The following is a 21,838-nucleotide window of genomic DNA, read 5'->3' as shown; positions in this document are numbered from 1 at the left end:
AGCCACAATTAAGCCCTAGGTGCTAAAATCACTTCAATGCTTCACTCCGTTGCACTCACAACTAAGCCACAGTAGAAGGTCATCCCTTAGCCGATTCACTCTACTATGGCCACAAAGAACTCTTGGAACGTGGAGGTAGGATAGATCACACCGGAGGGGAAAGGGGACGCTCTGCTACCTCTTGACTTACCCTCTCAACCCTGTCCAATCTAGCTTTGTCTAACTCTCATGGTGTATCACTCACTCACAAGAGTTACCGACAAGAACTCTCAACCCTAGTGTCACTCTAGGGGAGTATTCATACAATCAAGTCTTCAAGATTGGAACTCACAATAAACATCAATTAATTGAAAGCATAATAAAGAGATTTAATGAAACGAATACATCCTAGGGTTCACAAATACCCAAGTACCCACTAGGAGTTTAGCTCTCCATGGCGCAAGATACAATCAATGAAATCAAATGTAAAAACAAAGCATCCATAGAAAACCCCCTCATTAGTCGTGGTGATGGTCTTGTGGAGAGTCCTGTACTCATCACAAGGGTCCTTTGTCCGGCCTAGGATACACCTCTTCGGATCGGTGCCGACGAAAGCTCTCCCACTAACCTTCTTCCAAAGGGCGCGCGATGTCAGAGCCGTAGAACCTCTCTAAAGCCCTAGCCAATACCTCTCAAAACCCTAGCCGCAACCCTCTCCCAAGTTGGGGAAAAGATGGAGAAAAGGATGCTGTAATCGAGGCTAAAATCGGCTTTTAAAGGGCTGGAATCAGGAATCCACACGCCCGTGTGAGCTTCTCTGTAGTTTTTTCACACTAGCGTGTCGAATTTCCACACGCCCGTGTGGATTCTCTGTTTTCCTATTTTCTCGGCCGTTTGTGAACAGTGCTGCTAAAGTATTTTTACTATAGTGTTTTTCATAGTACCCTACTACAGTACTGGCCTGAAATACTCTCGAATCCATACTTTCATCCAGGTAACGCAAACGCGCACACGTTTACGTCGTTTATCGCCTTGCTTCTTCAATAACGGACATGTTGGTGGAGATCTTGTTCTATATGCACAAATCGAAATGCTTGAATATAACTGCCCTTGTGCCACTCTTAATAGTTGTGCTAACTCGAGTACGAGGAGGTTAGCACACATTCCTGCATCTGGAACCCGACCTATGTCTTCGCATTTGAGCCTTAGCAAGATTTTTTCCAAATTAGTGCATTACGACCCACATTGGCTTCTTTCTCACATAATCTCCCTCACAACCCTACCTACATAAAAGTAACATAAATATATCCATATTAGTGTTAAAACCCAAGAAAAGTAATGCTCAACATAAGGAAGGAATGCTTTACATTCCTATCGCACAAGCACTTATCAATTAGTTAGAAAGCATAATAGAGGCTGACACGACCGAATATGCATGTAAACCACAAGTGCATGAGTGTCGAAGTAATAATATCCCGGTGAGAGTGTAGTCGAATCCACAGGGAATATTGCTTAGAACCACCAAGATTGCTATTTAACTAGAATGAAAATATGTTGAAAGTGATGTGAAAACTAACTCAATGCAAATGAAAATAAGAAAACATAAAGGAGGCGCAAGTAAAACATAGGGGATGCAATCGACGATAAATAGGGTATCCGGATATTGTTCCCCCTAGGATAATCGTTTCAAGTGCAAGAACCCTCTATTATACTTCCTAATTGATGCAACAATGAGTCGTGAAAATCCTTAATTACATGATCCCAAATCTAAGGTCAACCATGCCTAACTCTATACATGTCCCGGAGGAGAGATTGAATAACCTGTCAACCTCACACTAGCATAGAATTGCAATGAGCTCTAGGGATTCCAGGTTATAAACCCTATTCCTATGTATAGTGCTAACCCTTTGGTCCGGTGGAAGATCCCAAGCCACAATTAAGCCCTAGGTGCTAAAATCACTTCAATGCTTCACTCCGTTACACTCGCAACTAAACCCCAGCGGAAGGTCATCACTTAGCCCATTCACTGTACTATGTCCGCAAAGAACTCTTGGAACATGGAGGTAGGATAGATCACACCGGAGGGGAAAGGGGACGCTCTGCTACCTCTCGACTCATCCTCTCAACCCTTTCCAATCTAGCTTTGTCTAACGCTCATGGTCTATCACTCACTCACAAGAGTTACCAATAAGAACTCTCAACCCTAGTGTCACTCTAGTGGAGTATTCATACAATGAAGTCTCCAAGATTGGAACTCACAATAAACATCAATTAATTGAAAGCATAATAAAGATATTCAATGAAACGAATACATCCTAGGGTTCACAAATACTGAAGTACCCACTAGCGGTTTAGCTCTGCGTGGAGCAAAATACAATAGATAATGAAATCCAAAGTAAAGAGATGCAATACATGAATGAAAACCCCCTTGTGTTTGTGTCGAAGGTCTTGTTCATCGGCCGCGTCTTCTTCACAGGTCCCCTCACAAACCTAGGGCACACCCCGTCGGATCGTACTATCAAAGCTCCCCCAATAGCTACATTGACCTGCTATAGTACTCCGCCAAAAAACACTCCCGAATCCACTTTTCATCGAGGCAACATAAACGGGCACATGTTTATGCCATAGATCACGTTGCTTTTTCAATAAATGGGTTCATTGGTGAAGATCTTGTTATCAATGCATAAGTCAGGATACGCATATGTGACTGCCCTTGTGCCCCTCCAAATCATTCTAATTGCTTGAATACATGGAGGGTGGCACACATTGACATATCTTTGAGCCCAACTTGTGTCTTTGCGTTTGTTCCTTCCAAGATTTCATCAAATAGTGCATTCGCGATATACTTTTGGCTTCTTTTCTTAAAACATAGCTTCACAACCCAACCTGTAGAAAAGAACACAAATACAGATGTATTAGCGCTTAAACCTGATAAAAGTAATGCTCATTGTAAGGAAAGAACACTTCGCATTTTTAACACACAAGAACTTATCATAGGGTTTTGCACTTGAAATGATTGTCCTAAGCGGAGCAATATCTAGGTACCCCATTTATATCGATTGCCTTACCTCCCCTTTACTCTTCCTTGTCTCTTTTACTTTTGTTACATTACATCTTGTCACATAACTATTATTCACTTTTCGCTTAGTTAAGAAACAATTTAAGTGTTTCTATTTCCTATTCTTTGTGGATACGATACCCACTCACTTGGGATTTATTACTTCGACACCCGTACACTTGTGGTTTACACGCATATTTGGTAGTGTCAAGTTTTTGGTGCCGTTGCCAGGGAGTAGGCTCTTAGATATGCTTTGCACTTTGTTTTCTTAGCTATTCATTCATTCATTCTATTTCACATCTTTTTTTCTATGATCATTCTGAATTGTTCTTTTTCCTTGATTACAGAAAAAAAAATTGACATGCCAAGTTATTCGACACTATCACGGGAATGGTTGAAAATATGGAACAGAAAGTTCAATTGTTTACAGTACAAGACACACCATGCTACTTCTTGCAAGAGCCATACACTATTCAACATTCCGTGGAAAAATCAGTTGAAGAGTACATTGCAAGAATTCAAGAGCAGGACTGTGGATTAGATAGTGTGCTAGATCAGTTTGATAGATCTGTATTGGCATCAATGAGTGATCACTTAGGAGAAAGTTTGGAGAGAGTCCTCACACAGTTTGACTCGTCTTGTCATGAACAAAGGTAGAAACTTTTCTCTGTGGGTTTGTCAATGTTAGGAAGGGAGATTTGTGAATGGGAGGTATCGATTGTCATTGAAGACCATACAAAAAAACATTCACAAGTGGAAGAATAGAAGAATGAGTTTGAGCAGGAGACAAACAAGTTTAACGAAATTGATAGATTGAAGGAGAGTAGGTTGCGTCCATCAATTAATGAACCACCAGACCTAGAGCTTAAAACCTTGGTGGCACATTTGGAGTATGCCTTCTTGATGGAAGAATCTAAACTTCTGGTGATCTTAGCTTCAAACTTGTCTGTGGATCAAAAGGATAAGCTTTTTAGCATGTTGAAAAGGCATAAGTTGGTTATTGCGTGGAAGATTTCAGACATCAGGGGCATAAATCTGTCCTTTTGTACTCATAAAATCTTAATGGAAGATGACTACAAATATGTGATCTAACCGCAGTGAAGACTAAATCCGAACATGAAGGAAGTCATCAAGGCGGAGGTGGTGGAGCTCCTGGATGCAGTGATTATCTACCCTATATCCGATAGTGCATGGGTAAGCCCAACTCAAGTGGTTTCGAAAAAAAAGGGAATGATAGTTGTGAGAAATGAAAAGAATGAATTCATTCCAACTAGGACAGTTACAGGATGGCGAGGTTGCATTGATTATAGAAGATTAAATGATGCCACTCAAAAATATTATTTCCCATTGCCATTTATCGATCAGATGTTGGAACGATTAGCAGGGCATCAATTTTATTGCTTCCTTGATGGTATATCAGAATACTTTCAAATCCCTGTAGCTCCAGAAGATCAGGAGAAGACTACATTTACTTGCCGTTACAGTACTTTTGCTTACAGAAGAATGCCTTTTGGGTTGTATAATGTACCAGAAACATTCCAATGCTGCATGACGCCCATTTTTGATGATCTTCTGGAAGACATTATGGAGGTGTTCATGGATGATTTTTTGGTATTTGGAGACTCTTTTGATATATGGTTAAATAATTTGGAGAGAGTGCTAGTGAGATGTGAAGAAATGAACCTCATCCTCAATTGGGAGAAGTGTCACATCATTGTCCAAGAAGGCATTGCCCTTGGACATAAGATTCCCCAAGCAGGTATGGAGGTGGATAAGGCAAAGATTGAGGTCATTGAGAAGCTTCCTCCACTTACAAATGTAAAAGGGATCCGCAATTTCCTGGGGCATGCCGATTTTTACAGAAGGTTTATCAAGGACTTTTCGAAGATCACACAACCATTGACTAAACTCTTAGAAAAAGATGCTCCTTTTGATTTTGGGGATGACTTTCTGAGTGCATTCAATTTGTTAAAAGAGAGATTGGTGCAAGCACTAATTTTGGCAATACCGGATTGGAATAGACCCTTTGGACTAATGTGTGACGCAAGTGATTACGCTGTGGGAGCAGTTTTGGGACAAAGGAAAGACAAGTACTTTTGACCGATTTATTATGCTAGCAAGACTCTCACAAGTACTTAGGAGAATTATACAACCACTGAAAAGGAGTTGTTAGCACTGGTGTTTCCTTTTGACAAGTTCAGACCATACCACATTGTATCGAGGGTCACAGTATTTACAGATCACTCAGCACTCTGTTATCTTATGAACAAGGCTGACGTGAAGTCGAGATTGATTCGGTGGATCTTATTGTTACAAGAATTCGACATGGAAATAAAAGACAAGAGGGGAACTGAAAATGTGGTTGCGGATCATCTTTCAAGATTAGAAGGTTGTGAGGAGCAAGAACCAGTAAGCAAGGAAATCAATGATTTCTTCTCTGAATAACATTTATATGTGGTACAGGAGTCAGAGTAAGAGTATACTCCATGTTTTGCGGATTTTACAAACTATTTGTCGGGAAAGGTACTGAAGCAAGGCCTCAGTTTTCAACAGAAGAAAAAGTTTTTTAGTGATTTGAAGAACTATTTTTGGGATGATCCTTACCTGTTCCGTGTTTGTGCTGACCATATGGTTCAAAGATGTGTGTCTAGGAGGAAGGTTGGAGCATTATTACTCATTGTTATTCGGGACCCGTTAGGGGGCATTATAGCTTGAAAACAAAACACGGAAAGTTTTGGCCACCGGGTTCTATTGTCCGACTTTATTCCAGGATACCCATCAGTTTATTCTTTGATGTGGCAGTTATCGGAGGGTTGGAAACCTATCGCGAAAGAGTTGAGATGCCTCATAATCGGATGCAATTTTTGTGAGGTGTTTGATGTGTGCAAATTGACTTCATGGGACCATTTCCGAAGTCAATGGTAATCAATACATCACTGAGTGGCGATTGATTATGTTTCTAAATGGGTGGAAGCTCAAGCTCTTCTAACCAATGATACTAGGGCGGTGGTGAAATTTCTCAAGAGGTTGTTTACTAAGTTTGGGACCTCGCGAATTATCATCAGTGATCGAGGGACCCATTTTTGAAACTCACAACTCACAAAAGTGTTGAAGTGCTATAGTGAGTGCATCATTGTCTTGCTACCCCTATCACCCATAGCATGAGTGGTCAAGTGGAAGTCACAAATAGAGAGCTCCAGTGGATTTTAACCAAGTCTGTGGAACAAGGAAAGCGAGATTGGTCGGAACGGCTAGACGATATACTTTGGGCTCATAGAACAATGTACAAGACCCCAATAGGGACAACTCCATATAATTTGCTGTATGGAAAATCTTGTCATTTTCTGGTGGAATTAGATCATAAAGCATATTAGGCAATCAAGGCTATGAATTTTGACTTGAGCAAGTCGGGGGAACAAAGAATTCTACATTTAAACCAGCTAGAGGAATGGAGAATGAAAGCATATGAAAATGCAAGGATTTATAAGGAAAGAATTCGGAAATGGCATGATAGGCATATTAAGAATCCGAAAAAGTTCAAAGTGGGCGATCAGGTGTTACTATTCAATTCTCGTCTACGGTTATTTCCGGGGAAGCTCAAAGGATTTATAGTAACTGAAGTTTCATCTCATGGGGCTAATGAGATTACCCATCTAGAGAAGGGTACATTTAAGGTGAATGGACACAGGTTGAAACCATACTATGGAGGAGAGGTTGGTAATGACAATAAGGAAGTATTTTTCCTTCATAAACCCTGTGAGGGTAAAATAAGGTATGTCAAGCTTCATGAGCGTTAAACAAAAGCGCTTCTTGGATGGCAACCCGAAGCGTTTACTATTTTCATAGTCATTAGTTTAATTTTTGCATTTATAGTGTTGGTGTCTTGATTTTTGAGATGTTCTTTCTTTGTGATTTTTATTGTGGATTCATAATGTAATCGTGTGTTTTCATGTGGATTTGGCAAAGATTTGGTTGCTCAAGCTAGATTCTCGTGCTTTCTGCTGGTATAGTTTGCATAATAGGGCAAGCTCTGAGTGTGTAAACATGTTCAGGAATTTTCTATAGAGCCTGTAGAATTTTTAAGGCATCTAGAGAAAACATATGGGCGTGTGAAATTTCAACACTACCATGGATTTGCACTGTGAGCTCATCCAGAGAAGGCGCAGGCGTGGGCGCACCCAGCGAATGACCTGTGACACCCCGCATGCCCATGGGTAATTTTCACATGGGTGTGCATCTTCTCTGAGACTTAGAAATTTTATTCACGAGGCGCCTGCGGGGGATGTGGACTTGCCCCTGTGGGTAATCCTGTGACAAATGCACAGGCGTGGGTAATTTTTGTACGCCCGTGTGGATCTCTGCAGAAGAGTGCTTTTCCATCCCAGATACAGCAGCGTCGAGTGCCTCGTGGTGATCTTGATACATGTCCACGCCTGGGTGAGAATTTTTACTGCGGCATTGGAAACACTAGATAATTTTTCTCATGATGGGACGGAGAAACCACGATGTCGTGAGTACGCCTGCAGGGCTCTCCTATGGTGGCACACATGCATGGGTAAGTGCCACAGCACTGTGTGGATGTCTGAGACATCATAAGGTGCTGTGATTTTTCTTTATACATCTTTTTGAGCTCTTCTCATTTCACACGTTCAAACACTGCGAGAACACTATCTCACACTCTCCGCCTTTTCACTACTCGTTTAGAGAAGTTTAATTTTGTGTATTCCGTCCAGATTCTGATTTTTGAACTTCATCTTGTCTGGTAAACCTACATCTCTATCTTATCTTAGTCATTACTCAATTATACACGTAATTTCATCAATTAAATGGATGAATATAACTCATTTTTACACTAAAGAATGGTTGACATATTTTCACAATGAGTTTAAAAACAATCTTGGGTGTATTTGGGGATTTCCGCCAAGGGGGCCATGCGGTTTTCACGCCCCGTGGATCGACACGACTATGTGGACTGCTATAATATTTATTTTCTTAAGTAAATTGAATAAATTCTTTTCCAAATTTGTGTAGAAATGGCCTCTAGTATGCGAACAAAGAAAGTAGTTAGCAAGCGTTGCCGAGAGCGCTCTCACTAACCCGAACATATAGAGTTTGACATCGCCAAACATTAGGTTCGGTATGAACATTTGTCTAAAATGAAGTTTGGTCAAACAAGGTTCCCAGACTCGAGTACTGTGCGGGAGATACAGAAGGCTGATGAGATGGCCAATAAAATTGAGGAAATGCTAGCTGTGGGCAATTGGCATAGATTGCTCACCATTCGTAATCCTGCCATCCGTATGCCGACACTAGACATATTTGCATCATTTGAGTTTGACAGATCGTACACCAGTTTCGATAGTTGTGACGCTATATAGTTCAGAGTATTTGGCCGTTATTATAGTATGAGCGTCACACAGTTTTTGATCTCATTGGGGTTATATGATGAAGACTTTACTACTGACAAGTTCCCCTTGCTTATATCCCGCAAGTGCACGGGTTTGTCGAAGTAATAATCCCGGGTGAGCGGGGTCGAATCCACAGGGAGTAGGGAGTAAAAGACACTTAGTCGATTCTTAGCTATGTGGAGTATCAACAATGATAAGTGTGGTAATGATTCAATTCTCAACAATTAAAAAGCAACAAGTAAGAGAGCAAAAAGTAAAGGAGGAGGCAAGGTAATCGATAAAGATGGGGTACTCGGATGATGCTTCACCTATGAAAATCATTTCAAAGTGCAAGAACTCTCTATTATGCTTCCTAATCAATGACAATGGTGAGTCGTGGAAATCCTTACATACATAGTCGCAAATCTAAGGTCACTATGCCTAACTCTATTCATGTCCCGGAGGAAGATTAAATAACCTCTCAACCTACTTTTCGAATAAAGTCCCGATGAGCTATGAGGGATTCCAAGTGATAAAATCGCTTCCTAATTATAGACCCTAACCCACTTTGGTCAGTGGAAGGTCCCTAGCCACAATTAAGCCCTAGATACTAAGATCCCCTCAATGCTTCACTCCATTGCATGCGCAACTAGGCCCCAGCGGAGGTTCATCCCTTAGACCATTCACTCTATTATGGCTACAAAGAACTCAAGGAGCGGAGGTAGAATCTATCACGTCGGAGGGGAAGGGGCCTCTGTACCTCTCGACTCACCCTCTCAACCCTCTCAACCTAGCTTTATCTAGCAGCTGCTGGTGTGTCACTCACTCACAAGGTTACCAACAAGAACTCTCAACCCTAGTGTCACTCAGGGAAATGTTCATACAATCAAGCATTCAAGGTTGGAACTCACAATAAACATCAATTTATTGAAAGCATAATAAAGAAGTTCAATGAAACGAATACATCCAAGGGTTCACAATCACCCAAGTACCCACTAGGGGTTTACCTCTCCATGGAGCTAAGTACAATCAAAGAAATCAAATGTAAAAGCAATAAATCCATAAAGAAACCCCCTCGATGGTCATGGTGATGGTCTTGTGGAAAGTCCTCTACTCGTCGTCCAATGATTCCTTCGTCCAGTATAGGATACGCCTCGATCGAAGCTCCCCTACAAACCTTCTTCCTAATGGAATCACGATGTCGGAGCCATAGAACCTCTCCAAAACCTTGGCCAATACCCCTCAAAACCCTAGCCGAAGCCCTCTCACAAGTTAGGAAAAATATCGAGAAAAGAATCCTGAAATAGGGGCTGAAATCAGCTTTAAATAGGGTTGGAATCGGGCGACTGCACGGGCGTGTATGATGTCACACGCCCCTGTGGAATTTCCACACGGGCATGGATAATTTCCACACGCCCGTGTGGATTCTCTGTTTCTCTGATTTCTCGGCCGGGCTACTACAGTACTTACTACATTGTTTTGCTACATCACCTGCTACAGTACTCTGCCGGAAATACTCCCGAATTCCATACTTTCATTGGGGTAACGCAAACGGGCACACGTTTACGTCGTGAATCACTTGCTTCTTCAATGATGTACACGTTGGTGGATCTCTTGTTCTTATATGCATAAATCAGAATGCTCGAGTGTGACTGCCTTTGTGCCCCTCCAAATGAATGTGCTCACTCGAATACGAGGAGGTTGGCACACACTCTAGCATCTCACACCTGACCTATGTCTTCGCGTTTGAACCTTAGCAAGATCTCCTCCAAAATAGGTGCATTATGATCCACATTGGCCTATTTCCTTCATACTCGGCCTCACAACCCTACCTGCATAAAAGTAACATAAAAACACACATATTAATGTAAAAACCTGAGAAAAGTAATGCTCAACATAAGGAATGAACGCTTCGCATTCATATCGCACAAGCACTTATCAACTACCATAGAAGAGTATGAGCAGACTCCCTCACGATTACCTAGGTAGCTTAACTCCTCAATGTGCATATTGTCGATTACCTGGCTGTGGTTAGTATGAACCAAGGGTGTGAAAGGCTACCTGTTTATCTCAACCAAGTTACAGATATATGCACGCCGTCCTGAGCCGATTAGTAATTGGATGTGGTGATAGCATCGCTGCTTTTTGAGCCGATAGGAGCTTCTTTACTTGTATTCTATGGTCCGAGTCACTGGCCAATTCATAAGGATTGGAAGAGAGACAATCATACCGACCCCTTTTTGTGTAGAGATGATTAGAAAGATGGGGATGCTTTGTAGGTATGGGTGTGGAGTGCATGTACGGATTATTCGATCCGGAGATGCCTAATGGGAGCGGGACATAATAGAGGGATCTCGGTTGGCACAAGATCCTCTACCTACATGAGACTAGGATTGAGACACCACCGGTAGCGGAGGATCCATCCCAGTCGCATGTTTTCACCATCTCAAGTTTATGATCGCTTTTGAGAGGCTCGAGAGTCTTTGTGGGGGTGATACACACGGAGATTGTTGAGACCCGTAGAGATTCGTTGAGGTTCGAGCGGCGTGAGCCCACTGCGATACATAGAGTTCATGGCGTATTTTTGACATTTTCACGATGGTTGCTAGAGCAAGGCGTGAGATCACCATTGGTTCTACGACCGCGGACTTCTCCGGTTCCTCCAGCATCACCATCACCAGTGCATCAGCACCAACAGTAGCAGTAGAGCCCGAGCGTGACACCAACACTTGATTCGTCATTTTTATTTCTTTATTCTCTTTATTTTGTTTTGTTGTTAGACTTGTATACTCAGAAAGTACTTTCCTTCTGAGTTTATTTTCATTTTGTTATCTCGAGTTGTACTCATTGCCTTATCTTTTATATACTGGAGTTGTTTTTGTTTTTATTGAGCTTTACTGAACCCCCTCGTGTATCTGTGTAGATGGTCTTGTCCGTATAGGAATTGAGAGCTTGTCATGGACACAACCAAGGTACTTAGGCACTTGGCCATGTGTGCTTCACAACCCATTGGAACACCACTCCCAATGATTTAGCTCCATCAAATGCAACACTAGGAGTTAGGGGAGTATTGTTTTGATTGCTTCTCCTACATATGTTCTTGATTGATATATATTATGAGTGAGCTTGCATGTATACATTGGGGACAATATACAACTTAAGTGTGTGGGGGAGGGGGGAGTTTCATAGTGCACATATCTTTTATATTAGTTTGATTGTTATATATGCTCACATAGCCAATGGCATTTCACCTTAGTTGCAATAATTGATTCTTGAGTTTAGGAGAATTTTTTTAACATTGAATGATCTCATGCTCTAGTTTTTTACTTGAATTTCTAGGAAATTTTGCCCGATTCACACTTGTTGCACTAGTCGGTCTTTTAAACTCTTTTTAGAAACTCAAGTTTGATGTTAAAGAGATTAGTTATAGTTGTGTCTTTTTAATTTTTGATGGAAAAAAAGAAAAGAAAGAAAAAATAGATATATTATTTAGTAGTGCATTTTGGGTGGAATGTGCTATCACCTATGAAGTATGAAGCTACTCTCATAAGTCGGATACTAGTTATGCCCTAATGAGATAAAGAGCTATCTCATGGGATGATTGTAAGCTACCACCCCGGTAGAAAGAGCTACCACCTCGAAAATGTGAAAGAGACCTTAGCAGCCGCTTTGGAAAGGGCTACATTAGAGGATGTGTGAAGCTACTACCATCTTTTCAAATTTTTGTCACTTTTTTGTAGATAAATAAGTCCCTTTTTACTTAGAACTTTGAGGAGTATATCTTGGGTTGACTTGAGTGAGTTTACACACACTTACACAATTTCGGGTTTGTTGTCCTTTTTTATTCAAGTTTTTAGCTAGAGCATTGAATTTTCATATTTAATGTTGAAACTTCTCTTACTTGTAGAATACTATCTTTTTATGCTTTGGTGAACCTAAGGCCAAGCACTTCCAATATTTCCTTCATCTATTCCTTAATGTTTTAATTTTGCTTAAGAACACGCAAAAGCTTAAGTGTGGGGGAGTTTGATAAGTGCTTGTGTGATAAGAAAGCGAAGTGTTCCTTCCTTATGATGAGCATTACTTTTATCAGGTTTTAGCACTAATATGTGTGCATTTATGTTACTTTCATGCATATAGGGTTGTGAAGCCGAATGTTAGAGAAAGAAGCCAATGTAGATCATCAACGCACCATTTGGAGGAAATCTTGACAAGGATCAAACGCGAAGATATAAGTCGGGTTAAAGATGTGAGAATATGTGCCGACCTCCTCATATTCAAGTTAGCACAATGATTTGGAGGGGCACAAAGGCAGTCACATTCAAATATTGCCGGCTTGTGCACGTATAGCAAGATCTCCACCAATGCAGCCATTTATTGAAGAAACAAAATGACTTATGACGTAAATGTGTGCCCGTTTATGTTACCTCGATGACAACATGGATTCGGGACTATTTCTGGCTGGTCCTGTAGCAGGGTACTATAGCAAACACTATATGAATTCATTGTAGCAGGTACACTTCACAGCCGGCAGAGAAAAGTGATTTCAACCAAATCCACACTGGCATGTGGAAATTCCACACGCCCGTGCGTTAATTCCTCAGGCCCTTGTGGATACCCGATTCTATCCCTATTTAAGGCCGATTTCAGCCCTGATTTCAGCATTCTTTTCTCCATATTTTCCCCATCTTGAGAGAGGGTGGCGACAAAGGCTTTGAGAGGTATTGGCTAGGGATTGGGAGAGGTTCTACGGTTGTGACATCATGCTCCATTTGGAAGAAGGTTAGCGGGTGAGCTTTCATCGGCACTGATCCGGCGAGGTGAATCCTAGGCCGGACAAAGGGACCCTTACATGAGTAGAGGCTTCTCCATAAGACCATCGTCATGACTATCAAGGTGGTTTTCTATGGATTACTTGTTTTTACATTCGATTTCATTGATTGTAACTAGCTCCATGGAGAGCTAAACCCTCTAGTGGGTACTTGGATTTGTGAATGCTAGGATGTATTTGTTTCAGTAAGCCTTGTTATTATGCTTTCATTAATTGATGTTTTATTTGAGTTCCCATCTTGAATGCGTGATTGATTGAATGCTCCCTTAGAGTGACAATAGGGTTGAGAGTTCACCTTGGTAACCCTTGTGAGTGAGTGACACACCACGAGAGTAAGACAAAGCTAGATTGGAAAGGGTTGAGAGGGTGAGTTGAGAGGTAGCGGAGCGTCCCCTTTCTCCTCCAGTGTGATTTATCCTAGCTCCATTTCCTTGATTTCTTTGTGGTCATAGTAGACTGAATGGGCTAAGGGATGAATTTCTGCTTGGGCTTAGTTGTAGAGGCAATGTAGTGAAGCGTTGAAGTGATTTTAGCACCTAGGGCTTAATTGTGACTAGGGACCTTCTGTCAGGACCAAAGGGTTAGGTCTACATCTAGGAAGAGGATTTATCACTTGGAATCCCTAGAACTCATTGTGATTCTATACGAGTGCGAGGTTGAAAGATTGTTCAATTTCTCCTCCAGGACATGTATAGAGTTAGGCATCATTAACCTTAGATTTGGGACCATGTATTGAAGGATCTCCATGACTCATTAATGCATTAGTTAGAAAGCATTATAGAGGATTTTGCACTTGAAATGATTGTCCTAGGTGGAGTAATATCCTGGTACCCCATTTATATCGATTGTCTTACCTCCCCTTTACTTGTACTCTCTTCCTTGTCTCTTTTACTTTTGTTACATTACATCTTGTCACACAACTATTATTCACTTTTTCGCTTAGTTAAGAAATAATTTAAGTGTTTCTATTCACTATTTCCTGTGGATACGATACCCAATCACCTGGGATTTATTATTTTGACACCCGTGCACTTGCGGTTTACATGATACCCAACCCAGATTGTAGGAATTGTTATATGGATTTCCTTGGCCCCTCATCGCATTACCTACAAAATCAACTTGTTCCATAGAGGATATATGACCAATAGCTATCGGTCAATCAGATGGAGCATGGCCTCCTCTATATCCGATACAATTCATTACGACTGCCAATCTAGGAGAAGTTAGAGTATCTAACTTCTTGCTCAATGACTCCACTTGTTCTGCCAATAATGTAACCGCATCAATCTCATGGAGATCGGCCACTTTCTTCTTCTCTCTTTTATTCCATTGGTAGCTATTCAAACCCATTTCTTCAATCAATTATCATACTTCTCCAGGGTCTTGCCACCTAATGTACATCCTGCTACTGCATCAAGTAACTGCCTTGTTCTAGGGTTCAATCTATTGTAAAAAATCTGAATAACCATCCACTCGGGAAACCCATGTTGAGGACATATCCATATGAGCTCCTTAAACCTCTCCCATGTCTCAAATAGAAACTCCAATTCCGTTTGTATGAAGGAGGATATTTCATTCATAAGCTTTGTAGATTTTTTGGGAGGGAAATATAAGGTAAGAAAAGCTTCTACTATCTCCTCCCATGTAGTAATTGATGCTCTAGGTAATGAATATAGCCATTGCTTCGCTCTCCCCTTCAAGGACAATGGGAACACTTACAACTTAATGTCATCATCCATAACACCATTGATTTGGAGCATGTAGCACACTTCCAAGAAATTCTGTATGTGACCGTTTGGATCCTCATCGGCCAAACCATTAAACTATGTGGACTGCTATAACATATGGATGAATGCCGGCTTTAGCTCAAAATTCTTAGCCGTAATCGGTGGCCGCATAATACTAAACCGTGTGCCCAAAACTGAGGGTCTAGCATAATCTGAGAGTGTCCTCTGCTGCTCATTCTGTTCTGTCATATTATCTGACCCTTAACCTTCTATCTCAGCTTGATTAGACTTTTCATGTACAGGTTCTTTCCCACTTCTATGAATTCTTCATTCAATCTCCGGATTTCCTTCAACAATGTCGAAGGGTTTCCTCGGGTCATAACCTGGAGTTGCTACGAAAGAAAGGAAAACAAATCAGAATGATGATAGAATAAGAAAGTGTAAAACAGAATAAATGATGAATAGCTAAATAACAAAGTGCAAATTATTTACAAAAAGCCTATTCCCTGGCAACGGTGCCAAATACTTCACACGCCCCTTGTGTGTGAACCGCAAGTGTATGACTTTGTCGAAGTAATAAATCCCATGTGAGTGGCTTATCGTATCCATATGGAATAGTGAATAGAAACACAGCGATTGCTACTTAAGTAAGTGAAAATATAACAGTAATGGTGTGGATAAAATCAATGTGAACGAGACTAAAGAGAATAAGAAACAGAGGTATGATAAACTGATAGGAAAGGCAATCGATAGAAAGTGGGGTACTCGGACATTGCTCCCCCTAGGGTTATTGCTTCAAGTGCAATACCAACTATTATATCTCCTAACTGATGCTTAATGAGTCATAGAAATCCTAAAATACATGGTCCCAAATCTAAAGTCAATCGTGACTAACTCTACACTATATCCTGGAGGAGAAATCGCTCAGTCTCAACACCTCATACTGTGCAAAGTTGTAAGAAGTTCTAGGGATCCCAAATGATAAATCCTATATCTATATGTAGATCTAACCCTTTGGTCCAGGTGAAAGACCTCTAGTCATGATTAAGCCCCAGATACTAAGGATTACTTCAGTGCTTCACTCTGTTGCTCGCGCAACTAAGCCCCATTGGAGTTCCTCTCTTAGCACTTCATTATATTATAACCGCAAAGGACTCTAGGAAATAGAGGTAGGATAAATCACAACAGAGGGGAAAGGGGATGCTCCGCTACCTCTCGACTCACCCTCTCAAGCCTCTCCAATCTTGCTTTGTATAATTCTCATGGTGTGTCACTCACTCACAAGCATTACCAATGTAGACTCTCAACTCTAGTATGACTCTAATGGAGAAATCAATCAATAAGCATTCAAGATTAGAACTCAATTAAAGACATCAATTATGAAAACATAATAAAATGTCAATGAAACAATAGCATCCTAGGGTTTACAAGTCCAAGTACCCACTAGGGGGTTTATCTCTCCATGGAACAAGATACAATCAATAATGAAATTGGAAGTAAAAACATGTAATCCATAAGAAAAACCCCCTCAATATTCATGTCGATGGTCTTGTGGAGTAACCTCATCCTCTACAGAGGTCCTATTGTCAAGCCTAGGGCACACCTCATCGGATTGGTGTCAATGAAAGCTTCCCTAATAACTAACTTCCAAGAGAAATGTGGTGTCAAAGCCATAGAACCACTACAAAAGCCTTGCCAAAGACCCTCTAAACCCTAGCCACAAGCCTCTCAAAAGATAGAAAAAAGATCGAAAGAAGGATTTTGAAATCAGGCTGAATTGCAGCATTATATAGGGCTGGAATCAGGAATCCACGCGGGCATGTGGAATTTCCACACGGCCGTGTGAATCTGCAGAACTTGGTTTTTTCAACGGCTTGTGAATAGTAACTTCTATAGTAATTTACTACAGTGATTTGCCACATTAACCTGCTATAGTATCCCACCAAAATACTCCTAAATCCACACTTTTCATTAAGGAAACACAAATGGGCACACGTCTATGCTGTAGATCACATTGCATCCTCAAGTAAAAGCACATTTGATGGAAATCTTGCTAGCCTTGTACAAGTCGAAACACATGAGTGTGATTGCCTTTGTGTCTCTCCAATTTACATATTCCAGTAAGCATAATGGAGGTTGGCAAACACTGATATGTCTTCGAGCACAACTTGCTTCTTCTCGTGTGTCCACTTCAAGATTCCATCAACATAATGCATTTGCAATATACTTTGGCTCCTTTCTTCTCTATTTGGCTCCACAACCCTGTATCCGCAAAAGAAGACAAAAACACACGTATTAGGGTAAAAACCTGATAAAAGTAATGCTCATTGTAAGAAAGAATACTTCGCATTCTTAGTACACAAGCGCTTATCATGTGTCTCTTTACTTTTGACTTTATTGTTGAGTGTATTTTGCTCCATGTAGAGCTAAACCCTTAGTGGGTTCTTGTACTTGTAAACCCTAGGATGATATTTTTTCTTTGACCTTTTATTATGCTTTCCTTAATTGAAGTTTTTAATTGACTTCCATTCTTGAATGCTTGTTGTGTTGATTTTCCCTTGAACTGACACTAGGGTTGAGAATCCATCTTGGTAATCCTTGTGGATGAGTAACACACCATGAGGGTTAGACAATACTATATTGGAAAGGGTTGAGAAGGTGAGTCGAGAGGTAGCGGAGATTCCTCTTTCCCCTGTGATGTGATTTACCCTACCTCCACATTCTAAGAGTTCTTTGCAGTCACAATAGAGTGAAGTGCTAAGAGACAAACTCTGTTGAGGTTTAGCTGTGCCAGCAACAGAGTGAAGCGTTGAAGTAATCCTTAGTATCTAGGGCTTAATTGTGATTAGGGGTCTTTCACATGTACCAAAGGATTAGATCTATATTAGAGAATAGAGTTTATCACTTGGAATCCCTAGAGGCCAAATCAACCTAGCATAGTATGAGGTGTCGAGACTGAGAAATTTTTTGGGTTAGTCACGGTTGACGTTAAGTTTTGGGACCGTGTGTTTAAGGATCTCCATGACTCATTAGACATTAGTTAGGAAGTATAATGATTGGTCTTGCACTTGAAACAATAATCCTAAGGGGAGCAATGCCCGAGTGCCCCATTTATCATCGATTGCCTTTCCTCTCATTTTATTACGCCTCTCTTCCTTATTTTCTTTAGTTCTTTTCATTTTGATTTTGTTCACACACATATTAATTCATCTTCACTTTAGTAAACTAGCAATCTTCTTGTTTCTATCACTATTCCTTGTGGATTCGACTACCCACTGACCGGGGTATTATTACTTCGACAAACCAGTGAACTTACGGGTCACACGCACGGAGTATGTCAATAATAAAGATTAAAGAAACAAAATAATCCTAGGGTTTACTGATCGCTTCCCCGCAAGTGTACGGGATCGCCAAGTAATACCTCGTGCAAAGACACGAGGATCGTATTCCACGGGGCTAAGGATCTCCTATTACTCCTTCTCGAGCTATTATCTAGCCTAAGATCTTAAGTGATGGGTTTACTCTACTAAAAACAAATAAAACTAAACACAAGATTTGCTAGCAAATTAGAGAGATCAAGCAATAAGCAAGCAAGAGAATCAATGAAGTGCAAAGGCCTATGGATGTGGATCCCCTTGAGGGGTTATCATGCAACATGGATGATGATTTAAAGATGCAAGGGTAAATTGGACCATGAGATTCCAAGATTAGAACAACCCCAATTTCTCGGCGATTGAACCCTAATCCCATACGAACATAGATAGGAATTTCTTCCAAATCTACATTCCTACGATTGCATTAAGTACAAGGAAATCTCGCTTAGGAATAAACCTACTCTTCTTCGGATTAAACCTACATGGAGGGCTACCAAACACCCAATTTCTCGGCGTGATGATACAAGTATCCCCCTTCTAATCCATTCATGACCTAATACATGCGAGCAAGTCACATCTACATGCATCATTCATAAAAGAGCTACGGATTTCTCCTTGGTGTAACACTTAGCATGAAAACAATGGATTAGATCTCAAAAATACCCAAGCATAGAATTAACAAGTAATCATCCAAAATACATGATAAAACCCCCCAAGGTTCACCAACACCCGGTGGCCTTGGGGGTCTAGTGTGTCATCATCTCATAACAAAGCATACAATCAAGCAAAACATGAAACAAAGACATAGTATGACACTCCCTAGATGAAATGGTGAAGGATGAGGCGAGAATATGCCGAATGACGCTTCCCCCGCCAAAGGAATGCCGAATGACGCTTCCTCTAGCCGCGGTTCTCCTTCCTTCAAATCGTGATCGATCTCCCCTTTGAATGATGTTGCCTTCTTGCCTTGAGAGCCTTGGACCTTGGGCTTGAATGATCTTCTAGCTTTCTTGCCCTTCTTCTCCTCCCCAAGGTCGCCCAAAGTCTCCCCAAATGATCTCCCAAAAGTCGGCCAACAAAAAGTCCTTTAATCAGCCCTAAAAGTGAGTATATATACCCCCCCGAGGCATACGGGCCGTATAGGGGTCGTATGGGGGTCGTATAGCACACAGAAACCCTAGATTCGCGTTCCAGACGGGGTGCATACGGCCTCCATACGGCCCCGTATACTGGGTAGTATGGAAATCTGGACAGAACACCAACTCAATCCGCTGCTACAGTGCATACGGCCCCCATACTGGGTAGTATGGGGGTAGTATGAAATTCCTGTTTTCTTCTCTTATTGCCAAAATGATATCTTCTTGTTCTCCATGGCTTCCATATGCCCTACAAAGCAAATAATAGACGATTAAGCGCGAAACGGGCATCAAACCTCACAAAATACATGCAAAGTGCATACGATACATATATGAAAACACCTACATTTAGACACTTATCATTTACTAGTCCAAGCACCCACTAGGGGTTTTGCTTTTCATGGAGCAAGATACAATCAACAATGAAATAAAAATTAAAAGCATGCTACCCATAGATAAAACCCCCTTGTAGTCCGTATTGATGGTCTTCTGGAGATGCCTCGTCTTCTATAAGGGTTCCCTCATTAAGCCTAGGGCACACCTCGCAATATCAATGCCGACAAAAGCTCCCCCTAATAACTTTCTTCCATAGGAACACGATATCGAAGGCCCTAGAACTACTCCCAAGACCTAGCAAAAGCCTCTCCAAATCCTAGCCACAAGCACCTCCAAAGATGGGGAAATGAGAAAAAGATAGGATCAGAATCCCCCAAAATGTATGAAATCGTTGCTTTTATAGGGGCTGGAATTGGGCATCGACATGTGCATGTGGAATTTCCACACGACCCAGTGAATTTGCAGAATTCTATTTCCTGTGAACTGTGAACAATAACTGCTACAGTGATTTTGCTACATAAACTGCTATTATGACCCTCCAATTTGTGTATTCTCTTGAGTACAATGGAGGTTGGCACACACCCAAATGTCTTTGATTACAACTTGTGTCTTCACGTTTGTTTACTACAAGTGCACGGGTTTATCGAAGTAATAATCCCGGATGAGCGCGTATCGAATCCACAGGGAATAGGGGATAAAAATACTTAATTCGCTTCTTAGCTATGTGAAAGATCAATGATGATAAGTGTGACAATGATTCAACAATAAAAACAACAAGTAAAAGAGCAAAAGTAAAGAAGGGGGTAAGGCAATCGATAAAGATGGGGTACCCGGATAATGCTCCGCCTAGGATAATTGTTTCACGTGCAAGAACCATCTATTATGCTTCCTAATCAATGCAATGGTGAGTCATGGAAATCCTTAATTACATAGTCCCAAATCTAAGGTCAACTACGCCTAACTCTATACATGTCCCGGAGGAGAAATTAGATAACCTCTCAACCTCGCACTCCCATAGAGTTGCCATGAGCTCTAGGGATTCCAAGTGATAAATCTCTTCCTTATTATAGACCTAACCCTTTGGTCCAGGTGGAAGGTCCCTAACCACAATTGAGCCATAGATACTAAGATCACCTCAACGCTTCACTCCGTTGCACGCGCAACTAAGCCCCAGCGGAAGTTCATCCCTTAGACCATTCACTCTATTATGACCGCAAAGAAGTCGAGGAACGGAGATAGAATCTATCACGCCGGAGGGGAAAGGGGACGCTCTTGTACCTCTCAACTCACCCTTCAACTCTCTCCAACCTAGCTTCGTCTAACGCTCGTGGTGTGTCACTCACTCACAAGGTTACCAACAAGAACTCTCAACCCTAGTGTCACTCTAGGAGAAATGTTCATACAATCAAGCATTCAAGGTTGGAACTCACAATAAACATCAATTTATTGAAAGCATAATAAAGAGGTTCAAAGAAACAAATACATCCTAGGGTTCACAATACCCGAGTACCCACTAGGGGTTTAGCTCTCCATGAAGCTAAGTACAATCAAAGAAATAGAATGTAAAAGCAATTAATCCATAAAGAAACCCCCTCAATAGTCATGTCGATGGTCTTGTGGAAAGTCCTCTACTCATCGTCCAAGGATTCCCTCGTCCGGTATAGGATACGCCTCGATGGAAGCTCCCCTACCAATACTCCTCAAAACCCTTGGCCAATACCCCTCAAAACCCTAGCCGAAGTCCTCTCTCAAGTTAGGGAAAAGATGGAGAAAAGAATCCTAAAATCGGGGCTGATTCGGTTTTAAATAGGGCTGGAATCGGGCGACTACATGGGCGTGGATGCTTCACGCGCCCGTGCGGAATTTCCACACGGGCGTGGATAATTTCCACACGCCCGTGTGGATTCTCTGAACTTTTGTTTTCTCAGCCGGCTGTGAACAGTGCTGCTATAGTACTTGCTACCGTGTTGCTATAGTACTATGCTACAGTATCCGACCTGAATAGCTTCC

General features: G+C 41.3%; 1 non-coding gene across 1 annotated transcript; it reads left to right on the top strand.

Annotated features, from left to right (window-relative positions):
* Positions 1-14,734: 14,734 nt before the first annotated feature.
* Positions 14,735-14,841, top strand: LOC120259775. The gene has a single exon (XR_005536326.1). It is a non-coding gene; the product is annotated as a small nucleolar RNA R71 (small nucleolar RNA).
* The last annotated feature ends 6,997 nt before the right edge of the window (positions 14,842-21,838 follow it).

Source organism: Dioscorea cayenensis, chromosome 4, assembly GCF_009730915.1.
Source record: "Dioscorea cayenensis subsp. rotundata cultivar TDr96_F1 chromosome 4, TDr96_F1_v2_PseudoChromosome.rev07_lg8_w22 25.fasta, whole genome shotgun sequence".
In the NCBI taxonomy this organism is placed as follows: domain Eukaryota; kingdom Viridiplantae; phylum Streptophyta; class Magnoliopsida; order Dioscoreales; family Dioscoreaceae; genus Dioscorea; species Dioscorea cayenensis.
Note: the sequence above shows the minus strand (reverse complement) of the source record. Positions and strands in the feature narration are given on the sequence as shown.